The 17,855-nt window shown below is 34.2% G+C and overlaps 1 protein-coding gene across 1 annotated transcript in view; it reads right to left on the reverse strand.

The window, feature by feature from the left end:
* The window catches only part of Tmtc2 (Transmembrane O-mannosyltransferase targeting cadherins 2), a 547,199-nt gene that overhangs the window by 402,736 nt on the left and 126,608 nt on the right, over positions 1-17,855 (reverse strand). The gene's annotated exons all lie outside the window — the stretch shown is intronic.

Raw genomic sequence — 17,855 nt, forward strand, 5'->3', positions numbered from 1 at the left:
TTATCAATTTAATAACTCTGGTTGGTAAAACTTCAGTTGTTAAGCTTCTCTAAAGGTGCTAGAAAAGTCAATAAGATTATGATTATTTAATGATAAGATTTTGATAGTGAGTATTTTTAATTAAAAACAGAGATAATGTATTGGGTTGGCAAATAAGTTCGTTCGGTTTTTTAGAGTGGAATAAATTACAAAAACCGAACGAACTTATTTGCCAACCCAATAGATGAATTATGAATTTTACGTAAGGTTATTAACGTGGAGGAAGTTAATTAAAAAGGTAATACAGCGTCTGCCATTAAGAAATGTTATATTTTAAATTACAAAAAACCGTTGTTTGTTTTACAATTAACTATTTTGTTTACAATTTTTTTACAATTTTACAATTTGCAATTTTGTTTACAATTTTACAATTTGCAATTGGACAATTTACAATTTTGTTTACAATGTTACAATTTACAACTTCGATTACAATTTTATAATTTTTGGCAATTTACAATTCACAATTTTGATTACAATTTTATTTAGGGAAAAATGGATTTGCAATAGAGAATCGTACATACAGTTTTTTGGGTTATGTTTGAGCGACATTGACTTTGAATAATTCCACAGGAGGGGTGGAGAGTACAAATATTAAGTTGCATTATTAACACACGACTGTTTACCTGCCTAGAGATGACCTGTGAAGCAGATCGTAAACATTCGATGTTTACCTTTTTGTCCACCTCTAGATTCATGAAATTGACCATTGTGCGGTGGCACGGTATTATCCGCTTTTCGTCGCTGGTATCTCTATGTGTACTCACAGCCAGTAGGTATTGAACTGCTTAATGAGCTGACTACTGTGACGACTTTATAAAATCACTCTAATATTTTATGCTATCTTAAAAATATAAAATGTATTTCAAAATACATTTACTTGATTGCTACTAACGTTAAACAATTTCCATGACTAATATTTCGATATTGAATAATATCTGAATACATTCACATTGCTTATCTCTAAATATAGAAAAATCAATTCTGAAAAACATAGTGCATATTTGAACTGAAGATTTAAAAATGTCAAATCACACTCGACATGAGAGTTAATATTTGTAGTCAATTCCAGTCGATTTCAGGCTTTTAATAAATTAGCAGGTTTTTAATCAATTAGAATCATATCTCTGTGAAGACCGGTGAGTCTCCGACTTTTTTTTATTATGGACTATTTATTATGGATGGTTAGGTGACCAAAAATGCATATCTAAACTGAAGATGTAAAAATGTCAAATCACACTCGACATGAGAGTGCTATACGTTAATATTGTAGTCAATCCTAGTCGATTCCAACCTTTTAATAAATTAGCTAGGCGAACTTGATAGGTATTTGTTACATCCTGATGAAAATGTTCTCTGCGAGATATTTAAATAACGAAAGTATTGAAATATTTTATCCTTCAACTACTGTGTCCTTTTCTACTATAAATATATAATCTCTTAAATACTTTCACGGGTCAGTATCTTATAAAACAAACATTTCCGTTATAAAGCAACAATCGGATAATTTAATTTATAGAGTGCTAAATACTGCACGCCCAAGTGTCAACTGGCAATAGCTTCGAAAGAACGTCACTTCATACCGTTGAATAAATTCCAAGATAAAAATACGGATGTATATTTCGGTAATACAATCACTTGTACTAACTCCAGACCCAGTGTTCAATTTAAAAGACCCAGTCTTTAATCATGTGTATAATCTAGGGCGGAAATTGTATAGAAAACATATAGATACAATTAGGAGCAAAACTGATCACTCACATTTTAAATCATCTGATTTAAAGTGTGTGTGACCAGGTTTGCTCCTGTATTCTACTATATATTGTAATATATTCCAATATATTCCAGTATATTCTACTATATTCTAGTATATTGCAGTAATATTCCAGCATATTCTACTACAGTGTAATATATTCCAGAATATTCTAATATATTCTAGTAAAAATATTGCAATTTTTCAAGATTCTTGGTCTTTTTACTAAACTAATTCATTCTAGCTTTACAGAGAAATCGTTTGGTCCATTCATGAAAGAGTTATTCTGATTTAAAGTGTGTGTGATCAGTTTTGCTCCTGTATTCTACTTGTATTGTAATATATTACAATATATTCCAGTGTATTCTACTATATTCTAGTATATTGCAGTAATATTCCAGTATATTCTACTACAGTGTAATATATTCCAGAATATTCTAATATATTCTAGTAAAAATATTGCAATTTTTCAAGATTCTTGGTCTTTTTACTAAACTAATTCATCTAGCCTTACAGAGAAATCGTTTGGTCCATTCATGAAAGAGTTATTCTGATTTAAAGTGTGTGTGATCAGTTTTGCTCCTGTATTCTACTTGTATTGTAATATATTACAATATATTCCAGTATATTCTACTATATTCTAGTATATTGCAGTAATATTCCAGTATATTCTACTACAGTGTAATATATTCCAGAATATTCTAGTATATTCTGGTAAAAATTGCAATTTTTCAAGATTCTTGGTCTTTTTACTAAACTAATTCATCTAGCCTTACAGAGAAATCGTTTGGTCCATTCATGAAAGAGTTATTCTGATTTAAAGTGTGTGTGATCAGTTTTGCTCCTGTATTCTACTTGTATTGTAATATATTACAATATATTCCAGTATATTCTACTATATTCTAGTATATTGTAGTAATATTCCAGTATATTCTACTACAGTGTAATATATTCCAGAATATTCTAGTATATTCTGGTAAAAATTGCAATTTTTCAAGATTCTTGGTCTTTTTACTAAACTAATTCATCTAGCCTTACAGAGAAATCGTTTGGTCCATTCATGAAAGAGTTAGTCTGATTTGAAGTGTGTGTGATCAGTTTTGCTCTTAACTGTACACTAATTGCTTTCTACAAAATTTCTTCCTCGCGTTATGTATTATAGTAAACTAATTATTCTAGCTTTTCAAAACAATCAAACTCGTATGCTCCGATACTAAAGCAATTATAAAATAATAAATATAAAAAAATCGTCGTTATAAAAGAGCACATAGGAAACGTACATATATTCGAGCCGTTGTTTTTCCAAGTGGTACTAATTTATTTTTGGAAAAAATTAGTCAATGGTAGTTTTAATCAGACACAGATATAAAAGAAAATTTTCTAAATGAATAAATAAGTGGTCTTTCAAAAGCATCATTTAATAATGCACACTCGTCCACAATCCCCGTGTAAATACACGTAGAAGAAATAAATCTCCATACTTGTTCCAGAATTGAAAGGAAAAATCGGATCTTTAGAAGACACCACGCTCCAACCACCAAGAGCCAAACAACGTGATCGCGTACAGCCATCGTTCGATCAATTCCATAATAAAAAAATCCTGCAGGTTTCCGTGTTCGATTCATCCGAGTATATTCAGTGAAACCGATGGATTCTGCGAGACCGTTCAACGTCGAAGATGAACAATTATCGCCGGCAAATCTTTCTCATTTCTGCTCGCATCTCCGAGATATCCACCGCCCCGTCCATTCGCATTTCTCATTCTTCTGAAAAGTGAACTGCGAGACGGAGATTCCGGGCGACAATTCAGGATCTCATTTCGTTCTCGTCACGCCTCGAACCGGTAGAGAGCCCCCGGAGCCACGCCACGCCGAGCTATGCCACGCCACATCACTTTCTCCGGTTAGGGGGGGAGGGTTCAGGGATTATGAAAATCTATAAGCGGCGTGCAAGAGTGCCGGATAATCGGTGCCCGTCTCCCGCGTTCTGCTCCCGAGCAAATTATTTCCTCGGAGCCGCAACTCTCCGGGGCCCGATAAAGGTCTACGAGAGAGGGGGAGGGGGCAATGCTCTCTGTTTCGATGGGGCGAGTATCGCTGACTATGCCGATGATTATCGCGGCACGATCGAGCCTGTCTGTCGCGATACGAGAACGACAGGCTCCCTCGCGGTGCGCCGGTGTTTATTGCGAGCGTACACGGTTATTGTATCGTGGTTAATAAGAAAATATAGGCGCGCCGATACTAACGGATCATCGCTCCCCTGGTGATCCCCCACGAACGATTGCGCTTCGTGAATCATATCTCTGCGATGACTGGCGAGACTCTGATTTTTTTTTATTGTGGATGATAGGTATATTTGAACTGAAGATTTAACTCTAAACCTACCACGAGGGGTCAAATGAACCATTTTAGATTTTTTATTTGGCAATTATTGAGATTGAAAATGTGTTTTCATGGGAATTGATTGAATACACTTTTGGACTCCAGTATATATTATATAAAATAATAAGTAAATAATAATTAAATAGTAATTCAATTGCACAAAATATAAATAAATTTGATTTTGTTATTTTTATAATACCATACACATTAGTCACTTCTGATGGTCGGTAGGTTTAGTGTTAAATATGGCAAATCACCTTCAACATGAAAGTGTTACACGTTAATGTTGATTGTGAACACACCTGTGAAACTGGCGAGACTCTGATTTGTTTTATTGTGGATGATAGGCATATTTGAACTGAAGATTTAACTCTAAACCTACCACGAGGGGTCAAATGAACCATTTTAGATTTATTATTTGGCAATTATTGAGATTGAAAATGTGTTTTCATGGGAATTGATTGAATACACTTTTGGACTCCAGTATATATTATATAAAATAATAAGTAAATAATAATTAAATAGTAATTCAATTGCACAAAATATAAATAAATTTGATTTTGTTATTTTTATAATACCATACACATTAGTCACTTCTGACGGGTGGTAGGTTTAGTGTTAAATATGGCAAATCACGATGATTTTAATAAATTAGAATCATGTCTCTTTTAACACTGGCGAGACTCTGATCTGTTTTATTGTGGATAATAGGTTACGTCACCATCGCACAGTAGGATATTTGACCGGAAAAATCGGAGAAAGAAAGTCGATTTCATAATTGTAAACTGTAAATCGAGACTGCGGTATGTATTATTCATGTATATGCTATATTGTTCATGTTGCGGTATATATTATTGTTTATATTTCGGTAAATCGGGGTGATTTGTCGTCAGGACGGCCGAGTTGTAAGCTGTTGTAAGAATGATTTAAGTGTGTATGTCATATTACGTGTTATTATATGTTTTTATTGATTTGCATGTCGCGTTAATGTTTTGTTAAGAAATGTTTTTACGTTGTGATTTTGTTAAAATAAAAATCCCCTGCGAGCGATCGACGAAGCATCACATCGTGTCGAGCATCCATACGAATTCCGTGTCGAGCCTCAAGCTTACATAATTTTGCGTACGTCGTACAATTCTTGTTTCCCGACGTAGTTTAAGGCCTAAAGGATAAGGTTTCAGTATTGTTTTTTTATTTGTACTCCAGTGAAGTCTCTACCTCGTCGAAAGGAATTTATCCATCAGCTGCCGCAGCTCAACGGAAGTATAACCAGTATAGCAGTGGACTGATGATCTTCTAATATAATTGTCTGGACCTCCCTGTACTGCAGTATTACACTAGAAGTCTGACGGCGTACCGAGTCTCTCCGAGCTAGTCAACATTCGTGTTATAAATGTTTAGAATGCAATATACATAAGTTATGTACACGTACGATATACAAACACTATATGTATAAATTTACAATGAATAAATAAAGACTATGTATTAAAAAGAATATCTGCGTATTATATTTATTGAACCACTAATTTTTCCCGAACGTCCTACGTGTCGTAGTGTTATACTACTGATTTCCGCAACAATGTACTGGTCATTGAGTTACTGTACTGATTTGGAATTGCAAAAATAGCGAAACTTTGAAAAACCAAAATATTCCAGCGTCTGGCTTGTGATTGACTTGTACTACTGAATTTAGTGCCACCTCCTTCGACATCATGTGCTCCTGATACTTTCTCAATTTTCGAGATTTTTAAAAATTTTCGGCCGTCTGACTTGTCGTTGACTTAGACTACTGAATTTCGTGCCACCTCCTCCGGCATCATGTGCTCCTGATACTTTGTCCATTTTCGAGATTTTTAAAAATTTTCGGCCGTCTGACTTGTCCTTGACTTACACTACTGAATTTCGTGCCACCTCCTTCGACATCATGTTCTCCTAATACAAAGTTCAATTTTCGAGATTTTCGGAAATTTTCGGCCGTCTGACTTGTCGTTGAGTTGTACTACTGAATTTTCGAAATTTTTCGGGCGTCTGGCCTGACGTTGACTTGTACTACTGAATTTTCGAGATACCTCCTCGACTATCATGTTCTGGTAGAAATCCAAAAATTCCGGAAAATTTTCGAAAATCCCGAAAATTGAACTTTGTATTAGGAGCACATGATGTCGCAGGAGGTGGCACTAAATTCAGTAGTATAAGTCAACGACAAGTCAGACGGTCGAAAATTTTTAAAAATCTCGAAAATTGAGAAAGTATCAGGAGCACATGATGTCGAAGGAGGTGGCGCGAAATTCAGTAGTATAAGTCAACGACAAGTCAGACGGCCGAAAATTTTAAAAAATCTCGAAAATTGAGAAAGTATCAGGAGAACATGATGTCGCAGGAGGTGGCACGAAAATCAGTAGTATAAGTCAACGACAAGTCAGACGGCCGAAAATTTTTAAAAATCTCGAAAATTGAGAAAGTATCAGGAGCACATGATATCGAAGGAGGTGGCACGAAATTCAGTAGTATAAGTCAACGACAAGTCAGACGGTCGAAAATTTTTAAAAATCTCGAAAATTGAGAAAGTATCAGGAGCACATGATGTCGAAGGAGGTGGCGCGAAATTCAGTAGTATAAGTCAACGACAAGTCAGACGGCCGAAAATTTTAAAAAATCTCGAAAATTGAGAAAGTATCAGGAGCACATGATGTCGAAGGAGGTGGCACGAAATTCAGTAGTATAAGTCAACGACAAGTCAGACGGTCGAAAATTTTTAAAAATCTCGAAAATTGAGAAAGTATCAGGAGCACATGATGTCGAAGGAGGTGGCGCGAAATTCAGTAGTATAAGTCAACGACAAGTCAGACGGCCGAAAATTTTAAAAAATCTCGAAAATTGAGAAAGTATCAGGAGCACATGATGTCGAAGGAGGTGGCACGAAATTCAGTAGTATAACTACTCAACGAAAGGTCAGGCACATTTTCCAACACAATTTTTGTCGAATTTCAAACATTTTATTTATCCATTATTTACAAAGATGTCAATCAAGTTCTATTATCGCATATTGATGTACAGGTTGAGTAAAAAATAACACGTGAAATGTTATAACAATTATTCTTTATTGTTCTCACGTAAGAAATTACAATATTTCTATTTTTAGTTTTATGCATTATATGTACAATATTAAAAGTGTATCGTGGTGAGACGAGAAGAAGATCCCTGGCAGGAATGTGGTGACGTAGTAGGTACGAATGCCCAGCTTCTAATAATCGATTTAAAAAAATTACTACTCGATTTTACAATTTCTAAAATAATATTATACTTACGCGATAGTGAGAAGAACTGATTTTTATTTTGAAACATTTCCACGTAGCTGCATCGACTTTCAGATGAATATTCGTACCGAAGGCTGAAAATAAATTGACTTTATCAAATATTGTCTCGTGCCTCATAATACCGATCCATATTTCCTTTGACAAAAAAAAACGTTCCGAGTTAATATTTCATTTCACCCATCATATATAATTCCTACAAAATTATTTCATTCGCCGAATTTTCGCTTTGCATACAAAATATTACTTTGTCCGAGTTGCATCGGATATTTCGAATAATATTTAAATTCTTTTCTGCATTCGATTTTACGTATATTTTATCTCCACTCTCTATTATTACGAAGTCGCTATTCATTTAATTTGTAATAGTTTTTACGGCTTTACCAGCTGCAGCACGGTCAAGAAAAATTTGTCATTTCACCGACCAGGCATGCCAATACCGCGTTCATTTCCAATATTTCCGCTTCCTACCCTATGCATACTTCACGATCCTATACTCGAATTTTTAAACATCAATTTCCCGCCCTGCCCTGCATTCAGCGAGCCAATGGGCTTTGTCGCGGCTTTGGGAAAATTCCGTTCTCGATGCAATCCTGAAGAGTGATTTTTTTTTCTAATAGACAGTTCACAGAGGACAAGAACAGTTAATGTTTACATTAGCGTACAGTTATGCAATTGGCAACATTAAAATACAATAATTTCAACAATAAAATATCTGATCCCGATTTTGTCACGACACAGAACCGAGAATTTACTTAGATTGGGACTTCACCGTGTTTGGATGTACAGAGCAGAGTCGCCAGATCAGGGGAATTGACTCGAATCGAGGGGAAAAATGTTGCCCTCCCTTAGTCACGTGACTTATGACGCCATGACAGATACGGAACGCGTCACGTGACATCATGACGCCATGACAGATACGGAACGCGTCACGTGACGTCCCTGGCGGAAGCGTGGGGGAATAGAAGAGGAAGGAGTAGTGGGGAGACAAGTTTTAAACAGGCGACTCTAGTAGTACTTTTGTGTGAACAAACGCCGCGTTAATACAGAAGGAAAGAATACATTCATTTAGAAATGTTAATAATTTATCCATCTTTGATATGGATATCAATACCACGTTGGATACCACGCTGGAGAGAGAGAGCGTGGCCATTTCATTTGTCGCTTCTTTTGCAAGTATCTTCGATTTTTATTAAGCGATGTGCAATTAGAATCTAATCTCATTAAGTTTACCAAGTAGAAGATATATAAACTAGTTGTAAGTTAAGTTACTATTATGTATTGTTAAGAGTATTAATATGTAATATGTTAATATGTTCATGTATTGTTTATGCTACTTATAAACAGCACTTGGTTTAAAGCATTAAATAAATAATAATAATAATTTATCCATCTTTTGATTCCGTTAGGAATGTTAGCAATTGATTAGTCCCTTTGTTAGTTTGCAAATGTCAAAATTTTATCAGTCCTGCTCTTTTCGGAATTACATTAATTCCGTTTCAAAAATCATGGTTGTATCAATGTACTAGCTTTCTACACGAAGTTGTATTTAATAAACATTTACGAATAATCGTACCTCTGTCAGTAAATATTTGATAAAAATCATGAACATGATTGTTGAAAGAATTAATTATATATTAGGCAAATATGATAGCAGATTTGACGATATTTGAGAAGAATATTTGAGAAATAGGAAATATGAAAAGAACGAGGTGGCATGAGGAAGTATATTAAAACGTTTTGGAATACTTTGGAAAAATAAAGATGACGGAAGAAATTGTCAACACGGTGAAAATTTTTTCATTTCGTGCCTTGAGAAATTAAACATATCCATTTGTATATTAACATCGTTTCTCATATAAAATAGAGAAGAACTTTTCATGTTAATGAAAATATTTTCCACGTGAAGTATACTTTCCATGCTAATGGAAATATGTCCCATGTCAAATACAGTTTCCATGTTAATAAAGAAAATATTTTCCATATCAAACATGAGAATTTTTATGACCAGAGTTCGACAGAGTACTAGAACTTGTTAATAAAGTCTGTTTAAAACCAGTGAAAATATTAAAAGACTTTAAGACCATTAATATATTACTTTCATCATATCAAAATTATTAATGAAGATAATAAATTTATATTCAGCTTCTGCATCTTGCAATTGATGTACAAACGTCTTATTTTGCATAAACATCCGGAGTCTATAAATATTGTAGAAATTATATTGAAATTGTAGATATTCTATTGATATTACATTCATATTATATGAATATATTCTATTGACATTATATTGATATTATTTGAAGATATTCTATTGACATTATATTGATATTATTTGAAGATATTCTATTGATATTATATTGATATTATATTGATATTATATGGAGATATTCTATTGATATTATGTGAAGATATTCTATTGATATTATATGAAGATATTCTATTGATATTATATGAAGATATTCTATTGATATTATATTGATAGAGTATATGGAGATATTCTATTGATATTATATGAAGATATTCTATTGATATTATATTGATAGAGTATATGGAGATATTCTATTGATATTATATGAAGATATTCTATTGATATTACATGAAGATATTCTATTGACATTATATCGATATTATTTGAAGATATTCTATTGACATTATATTGATATTATTTGAAGATATTCTATTGATATTATATTGATATTATATGGAGATATTCTATTGATATTATATGAAGACATTCTATTCATATTATATGAACATATTCTATTGATATTATATGAAGATATTCTATTGATATTCTATTGATATTATAGATTTTATAGTGATATTATAAATTTTATATTGATATTATAGATTTCATATTGATGTAATACATGTAATATTGATATTATATGTAGATGTTCTCTATTGATATTATAGATTTCATACTGATATTATAGATTTGACATTGATGTAACAGATATAGTATTGACATTATATGTAGATGTTGTATTGATATTATAAATTTGATATTGATGTAACAGATATAATATTGACATTATATGTAGACGTTGTATTGACATTATAGATTTGATATTGATGTAATAGATATAATATTGATATTACATGTAGATGTTCTATTGACATTCTATAGATGTTAAATTGAGATTACAAATATTCTATAAAACGCTTAATTTGTGTGATCGACTACTTTTAATCAGTGTTACAACAATAAAAATATCTTCCCGATCCAGATACGTAGAGAGCCGTTAGCGTGTTGCAATTTACTTCGGTTGATACGCCTCATTCCGTTTCGTTAGCCGGTGAATAGGGCTGAACTGCATTGATTTCTGTGCCGTTAACGTTTATCGTTCTTCCCATTCACCCCTTAAAGCCCCGTTAATGGGAGGAGGAAGAGAAAACAAATGATTGCGTCCTGGAAATCGATCCGGAAGGAAGCGGTTGGCGAACGAGACAAGCTACAGAACGAGCCACGTTTTTCTTCGTTCCTCACTCTACTTTTATTTCTTGCCGACAGTCGACGATTCGTGCGCGATAAGAAAACCGAGTGAGAGAGAGAGAGAGAGAGAGAGAAATACACAGAGACAAAGATAGAGAGAGAGAGAGAGAAAACAGCACAGGGTTTCCGCTTTAATTTGCGAAACTTTCGAATAATCCCGAAAAACGGTTTATACTCCGGTCCGGATGGATATCCGGGAGAATCTCCGGAATAGTAACTAGAAGACACCCTCCCGCTTGATTTTAGATTCCGTCCGAGATCCGACGTATAACTCCCAACCGCCCCCGTCCCCGACCCCACCCCTCTATCCTCTTAAACATTCCGCTCAAAGGATCTGCGTGTTTCGTGCGCTATACGGCCTGGCGCGTGTTCAGCGAACAAAGGGAAAGATTCCTGGATATTTGTCCTCCGCGGGATTCTGCCAAGAAAATCTCCGATCCGTGTCTGACTTGTTACGTGTACCAATAATTACAACTAGACTGCGGGGCCTTTGTGCGAAATCAACATTGCCAGGGGCGCACAGTGGGCAATTTGGTCGAAACACGATTAAAAATCAAAGAACTTTCGATCGAAATGAGGTAGAGCGATGAAATCTTTTTTAAATTAACGCTGAAACTTTGCAGAATATGGGAAAAATAGGGAGATTATGGTACGAACGGTTTTTAACCTTGAGAAAATTCGTTAAACATGTAGGATTTCAAGAAATCGATTTTGCAGTATCCTGAGGTCGTAGACAAATTTTGAGGCCAGATTTGAAATGAAGTACAGCATGTTCAAAAAAAGTTTTTTCCGCGCGTGGTATTGGAAAAACCACAATTTTCTTGAAATTGTGCAAGTTTAACGAATTTTCTCAAGGTTAAAAAACGTTCTTACCATAATCTCCCTATTTTTCTCATATTCTGCAATGTTTCAGCTTTAGTTTAAAAAAAATTTCATCGCTCTACCTCATTTCTATCAAAATTTCTTTGATTTTTTCTCCGATTTGGATGAAAGGTCCCACTGTGCGCCGGCCCACAGTGGAAAAGGACCAAACTCGATTCAAAATCAAAGAATTTTCGATAGAAATGAGGTAGAGCGATGAAATTTTTTTTAAATTAACGCTGAAACTTTGCAGAATATGGGAAAAATAGGGAGATTATGGTACGAACGGTTTTTAACCTTGAGAAAATTCGTTAAACATGTGGAATTTCAAGAAATCGATTTTGCAATATCCTGAGGTTTATGGTTTCATCAAATTTATTAGCAGGAAATTGCAGATTAGCAAGTTATTTTATTTTTTCTGGTACAGTTCGATGACGAGTACGCGTGGAACGAAGAGGTTTTAAGAAATTCATTTCTTAAGTTGGTAGGAAATACTAACGATACTCGCCCTAATTAACAATCATCCTAGCCGTAATTAATAATCGCCTAACGGTATTCGCGTTAATTTTTGCATGAATATTAGGAATGAAATATGTAGTTTATGGTTTCATCAAATTTATTTGTAGAAAAATGCAGATTAGCAAATTATTTTGTTTTTTAATGATTTTAATAATTTATTTTATAATCTTCCAATTTTTCCCATATTCTGCAAAGTTTCAGCTTTAATTTAAAAACAATTTCATCGCTCTACCTCATTTCTATCGAAAGTTCTTTGATTTTGAATCGAGTTTCGACCAAATTGCCTACTGCGGGGCGTTCCAAAAATGACTTGAAACTTGAAGGAGATCATTCCTAAAGTCATTTGAAGCAACTTTTTTCTTTTCTTCAATTTTCATTCCTATAATGTTTATTATTTGCAAGAAAAACGCTACTGTTGTGTGAACACCTTGTATAATACGAAAAAGTATATTTACAGTTTTAGATGGATGTCGTTGGAGCATTTTAAACAGAAATAAAGTTAACTGTAGTCCCTATTTCTGCACAGATCTAATTTTTGTATTTACGCGCTGTCTGAATAAAAAAACTAAACTTGGTTCCGCGTTTAATGTGTTATAATTAGAAATTTTATTTTATCTGTATTTGGTTTGAATAAATAAAGTCTCTCGAGCATTCTTACATGTTTGTGGTCATTTTTCTGTTTCCAACCACCGCGGTCTTATCTCCTGCCATCTTGTGGACGCGCGGACAGCGAACTTACCTGAAACAAGAATAGAAAGAATATAATGAAATTAGCGGAAACGAGTGCGGTATAAAGTGAAAGAAGAAGAAAAATGTTTTCTATAGTTTTGTGTGTGTTACAGTACAAGTGGATGAAAATTTAAGGGGTGGTTCTCCATCAAAATGTTAGTCGAAAATGAAGTATAAAAAAAAATTGCGATTTCTTCCCACCTGTACTGTTGAACACCCTGTATATTCATACAGTACCAGTCATTTGCATTTAGAGGTTAAAATAAATCTGATGATTTAGGGTGAACTGCCCAAATATGAATCACTTTTTGTTGATGTCATTGTTTGATTACACTGTCCAACAAATTTCAACTTTTTTTATGATATCAAAATATACTATTGGGTCCTTCTTATAGAGTTCTCTGCGCTGATTCCAAATCTATCCTTAATTTTTCTCCTATACGCACAGTTTTTGAAAAACATGGCTTTGAAAAAAAAAACATATTTTTCAACTTTAAACACATATTGTGATGTTATTATAAAAGATATTGAATTGTTCTTTACAGCAAAAGATTCTGTAGACTTTCCCGAATACAGTGATGTGCAATATTAATACGTTATGATTGTTTCAACATGTTTAAACAATGATTAAAGACGGAGAGACACCACTTTTGCACCAATTTTTGAGGATATTTTTCAATTTATCTCAAAAAATTAGGGTCCAGCAGAAAATCGAACTATACGACGCGATAGAGCAGACTTTTGTCTTGAGCAACCACCCTTTCAAGTTTGGAACGTCGACGTTTTTTTCGAACCAGAAAGCAAAATATCTTCGGCCGACATGAGTTGCCGCCAAAGAAGAACCCAACAGTATATTCAAAACAAATTTGGTGTTGGACAGTGTTATTTTAGAATGTTCTTTTTCGCTCAAAAAATTACCAATTGTAGATGCATTTCCTCCCTATAATATTCCGGGGTCAAGTTTGTTCAAAAATTAATACAGCTTGGTAAAAATATTATTTTTTTTGTGGTGTATCATTTGCAGGTTCCAGCGAAAGGGGTTCTTAATATGGTACACCTTGAGTCCCTAATATGCCACCTAGTGCCATATTCGGCACCAATACTTTTCAAATTGTACAACTTCAACCCCACTAGTCGTGGAAAAACTAAACTACAGTGGTCGAAATTTCTATAAAGTCATCTTCTTTTTCATAGATATTTTAAAAATATCACCATTCTCGTTGATTTATCGTATCTGGTCTTATGCCTTGTAGACACTCGGATAGAGGAACTGCGTACTCTAGACCGCTATGTTTACTATTTACGTTTGTCTTGATTTGTTTCTGTGTGGTGCAGAACACAAGTGCGAAGTTTCTATAAAGTCACTTATAGTGTTTCTCTGTATTCTGAGCAGAGCACTACGGAAAACTGCGAATATTCTAAAAGTATTAGTTTTAGAACTCACAGAAATCCTGTTTCTTATAATTTGATTCACGTGTATGAGAATGCCGAGAGGAAAAGTACTAACAAGTGACGAAACAGCATCAATCGATGCTTATAAAGATATGGGCTGCTCTTAATCGCGCAATTGCTAAGAAAACTAATCGGTCATATACTGTGATTAATGATTATATCAATTTACGTGAAAATTACGGAAAAAATCATCTTAAAGGTAGTAATAAAAAATAGTCAAAGAGACAACATTCAATATTAATGAGGTCTGCAGCTAAGGAAAGGAAAAATGCAGCAGAATTTCGAGCTGAATTTGAGCTCCCAGTAACAACAAGACGCGTGTTCAACAACTTTTAAATTCTTCTGGACAAAAATACAACGTAAAAACCAGGCCTTACAGAAGTACATAAACCGGCCCGTATTGATTTCGCACGGGCACAAAACACAATGACTTTATAGAGATTTCGACCACTGTACAAAGGCGGGAAGTTTCAAATGCGAAAAACGATCATTTCAATTGCAACAACCTAATGGATACACACCGGGAATTTAAAATCATAATAGTCGAGGGTGGCGGGGGTTAAGCAGACATTGCCGAAGCTCCGCAGCATTTAATTTCCTGTATGATAAGCAGTGAATGCGATTGGGAACAATGGACAGCTAATTGATACGGCGGCTATAGACGTGTACGTATAGTATATGTAATCGAATGTTGAATTATTCGAGAAATCGTGTCGGGAACATAGGCCGCCGATGAAAATTCTATAACTCCATCGAAGTCGACTTTCGGTAAAACCCACAAGCGAAGTGTACATATACAATAACTAGAATCAATGCCGGCGGTAATTGGCTGCGAAACGATAATTAGCCGCACGCAACGTCGTCTGGTAATACCCTGGTCGATCGACGGGCCAATAGTAGTATCGATAATCATCCGATAACAGTTCTGTTGGCAATAGAGTTACCTTGATAACACTGATCGATGCCTCGGCGGCGGGTGATGTTGATCGACCTCTCCTAATAATTATCCAAGACTGACTGATACAATGCGCGCGTGACACCCGCGTGATGTATGTAACGGTCACGTTAATATCCATGCTAATCCCTCTCCATCGAGACAAGTGTAATTGCTATTCCTCGAGCGGGGGGGGGGGGGTCTGGTCTCCTACCACCGACTTCGGGACAGAGGGATTTGATTCGGTGCTGATCGCCGATTAGACGAGCGAAAGATAGCGGCGAGCATGTCCAAGAAATTGACAGGGACTCGAGCAACTCGGGGTACACGTACGTGGACATTAGCCGGTCGTCAGGATCTGGTCAGACGGTGGATAGAATCTCGAGTCTCTTCAGATGGTTCGAAATTCGTCACGTTCTGCTAGTAAAACGGACCAACGGTCTGCAGCGCCGAATCGCGGCTATCTGTCGATTCTTCCTGATCTAATAGCACTCTTCTAATAATCCTACTTAACCATCTTAACACATTACCGACCGGTGATTATTACTTAATTTTGAAAAATCTAAGGTTCATGGCTAAACACTTTTTAGTGGAACCTGTATACGCATGTAGGTACATATCAATTTAATGAGTAAACATATTCACCAGCAATGATATTTAAACTGTTATTCATAGAAGCACACGTTTTCACACCTAATTCTATGAAATTGTGCGGAAACACAATTTCTACTAGCAGATGTGTGGAGCAACCATATACATAACCTACTGTCGAATTTATAGTTAATTGGATCCTATCATTGGAACATGTGTTGAACAGTATTATTTATTTTCATTTTAATACACTATAAACAATATTCATATGTAATTATATTTTTTTGAAAATAAATATAAACAGTGCTGTGATACTTTTTACTCTCATTTTTAATCATTCATAATATTTTGTTAAACTTTCTAGGAGGAAAGACTTGCTAATTAAAATCTGAATAAAATAAGTGAATAAAATTGTTGGAGGAACATTATTTTTTGACACGATGCAATGTGGCAAAAATATAATGATAATATTTATATTGTTAGATCATTTTTTTATTAGATTAAATTTTATTGGATTTTATTTGATCACATCGTGGAATAATAACAAACATCGTTTCCATTGTTAGCTATTTTTTTAATGAAATTTTTATCAACGTATTTATAACAGTTTTCTGAGTGAAATGATACAGGTGGCAAAACAGTGAACCTAGTTGACCGATTTTTATGAAATTTTCAACACGTGTGCATAAATAACATAGATCTACAAACCACCTAAATGTTCATTGCAATTAAATTCGTTTTAAAAAGTGGCTTTTTCATTTATCATGCAATTTCTACCAATTGCAATCTTTTTCTAAATCTTTTTTGTACATTATTTAGTAAATCATTTAGTAAATCAGTTGGTAAATCATTTAGGACATCATTTAGTAAATCGTTTAGTAAATCATTTAGTAAATCAATTAGTGAATCATTTAGTGAATCATTTAGTGAATCATTTAGTGAATCATTTAGTACATCATTTAGTACATCATTTAGTACATCATTTAGTACATCACTTAGTACATCATTTAGTAAATCATTTAGTAAATCGTTTAGTAAATCATTTATATAGTAAATCGTTTAGTAAATCGTTTAGTAAATCATTTAGTAAATCACATTTAGTAAATCATTTAGTAAATCACATTTAGTAAATCATTTAGTAAATCACATTTAGTAAATCATTTAGTAAATTGTTTAGTAAACCATGTAGTAAATCATTTAGTAAATCATTTAGTAAATCATTTAGTAAATCGTTTAGTAAATCATTTAGTAAATCATTTATATAGTAAATCGTTTCGTAAATCGTTTAGTAAATCATTTAGTGAATCATTTAGTGAATCATTTAGTGAATCATTTAGTGAATCATTTAGTGAATCATTTAGTGAATCATTTAGTAAATCATTTAGTCCATCATTTAGTACATCATTTAGTACATCACTTAGTACATCATTTAGAAAATCATTTAGTAAATCGTTTAGTAAATCGTTCAGTAAATCATTTAGTAAATCATGTAGTAAATAATTCCTAAAAAAAGTCAAGTGGCCCAATTTTTAAAAAGTTATTCTGATTCACAGGGTGTTCAAGTACTTTCGTGATCCACTGTTGTGTAGGTGTTTCCGAAACACCTCATCCGAGAGAAGAAGAAGAGTACCGTATCAGGAGTTCGCAGTAAAAAAAAAAGATCCCACGACGTTATGCGATCCATAACACGGGTTGCAGCGAGTTACAGGGTGAATCACGAAGTGGGTTGCACCCATTTCCAGCCGACCACCCTCCGACGCGGTGGTTGGCGTTCGTTTAACAC

This window comes from Lasioglossum baleicum, chromosome 16 (assembly GCF_051020765.1).
Source record: "Lasioglossum baleicum chromosome 16, iyLasBale1, whole genome shotgun sequence".
Lineage (NCBI taxonomy): Eukaryota > Metazoa > Arthropoda > Insecta > Hymenoptera > Halictidae > Lasioglossum > Lasioglossum baleicum.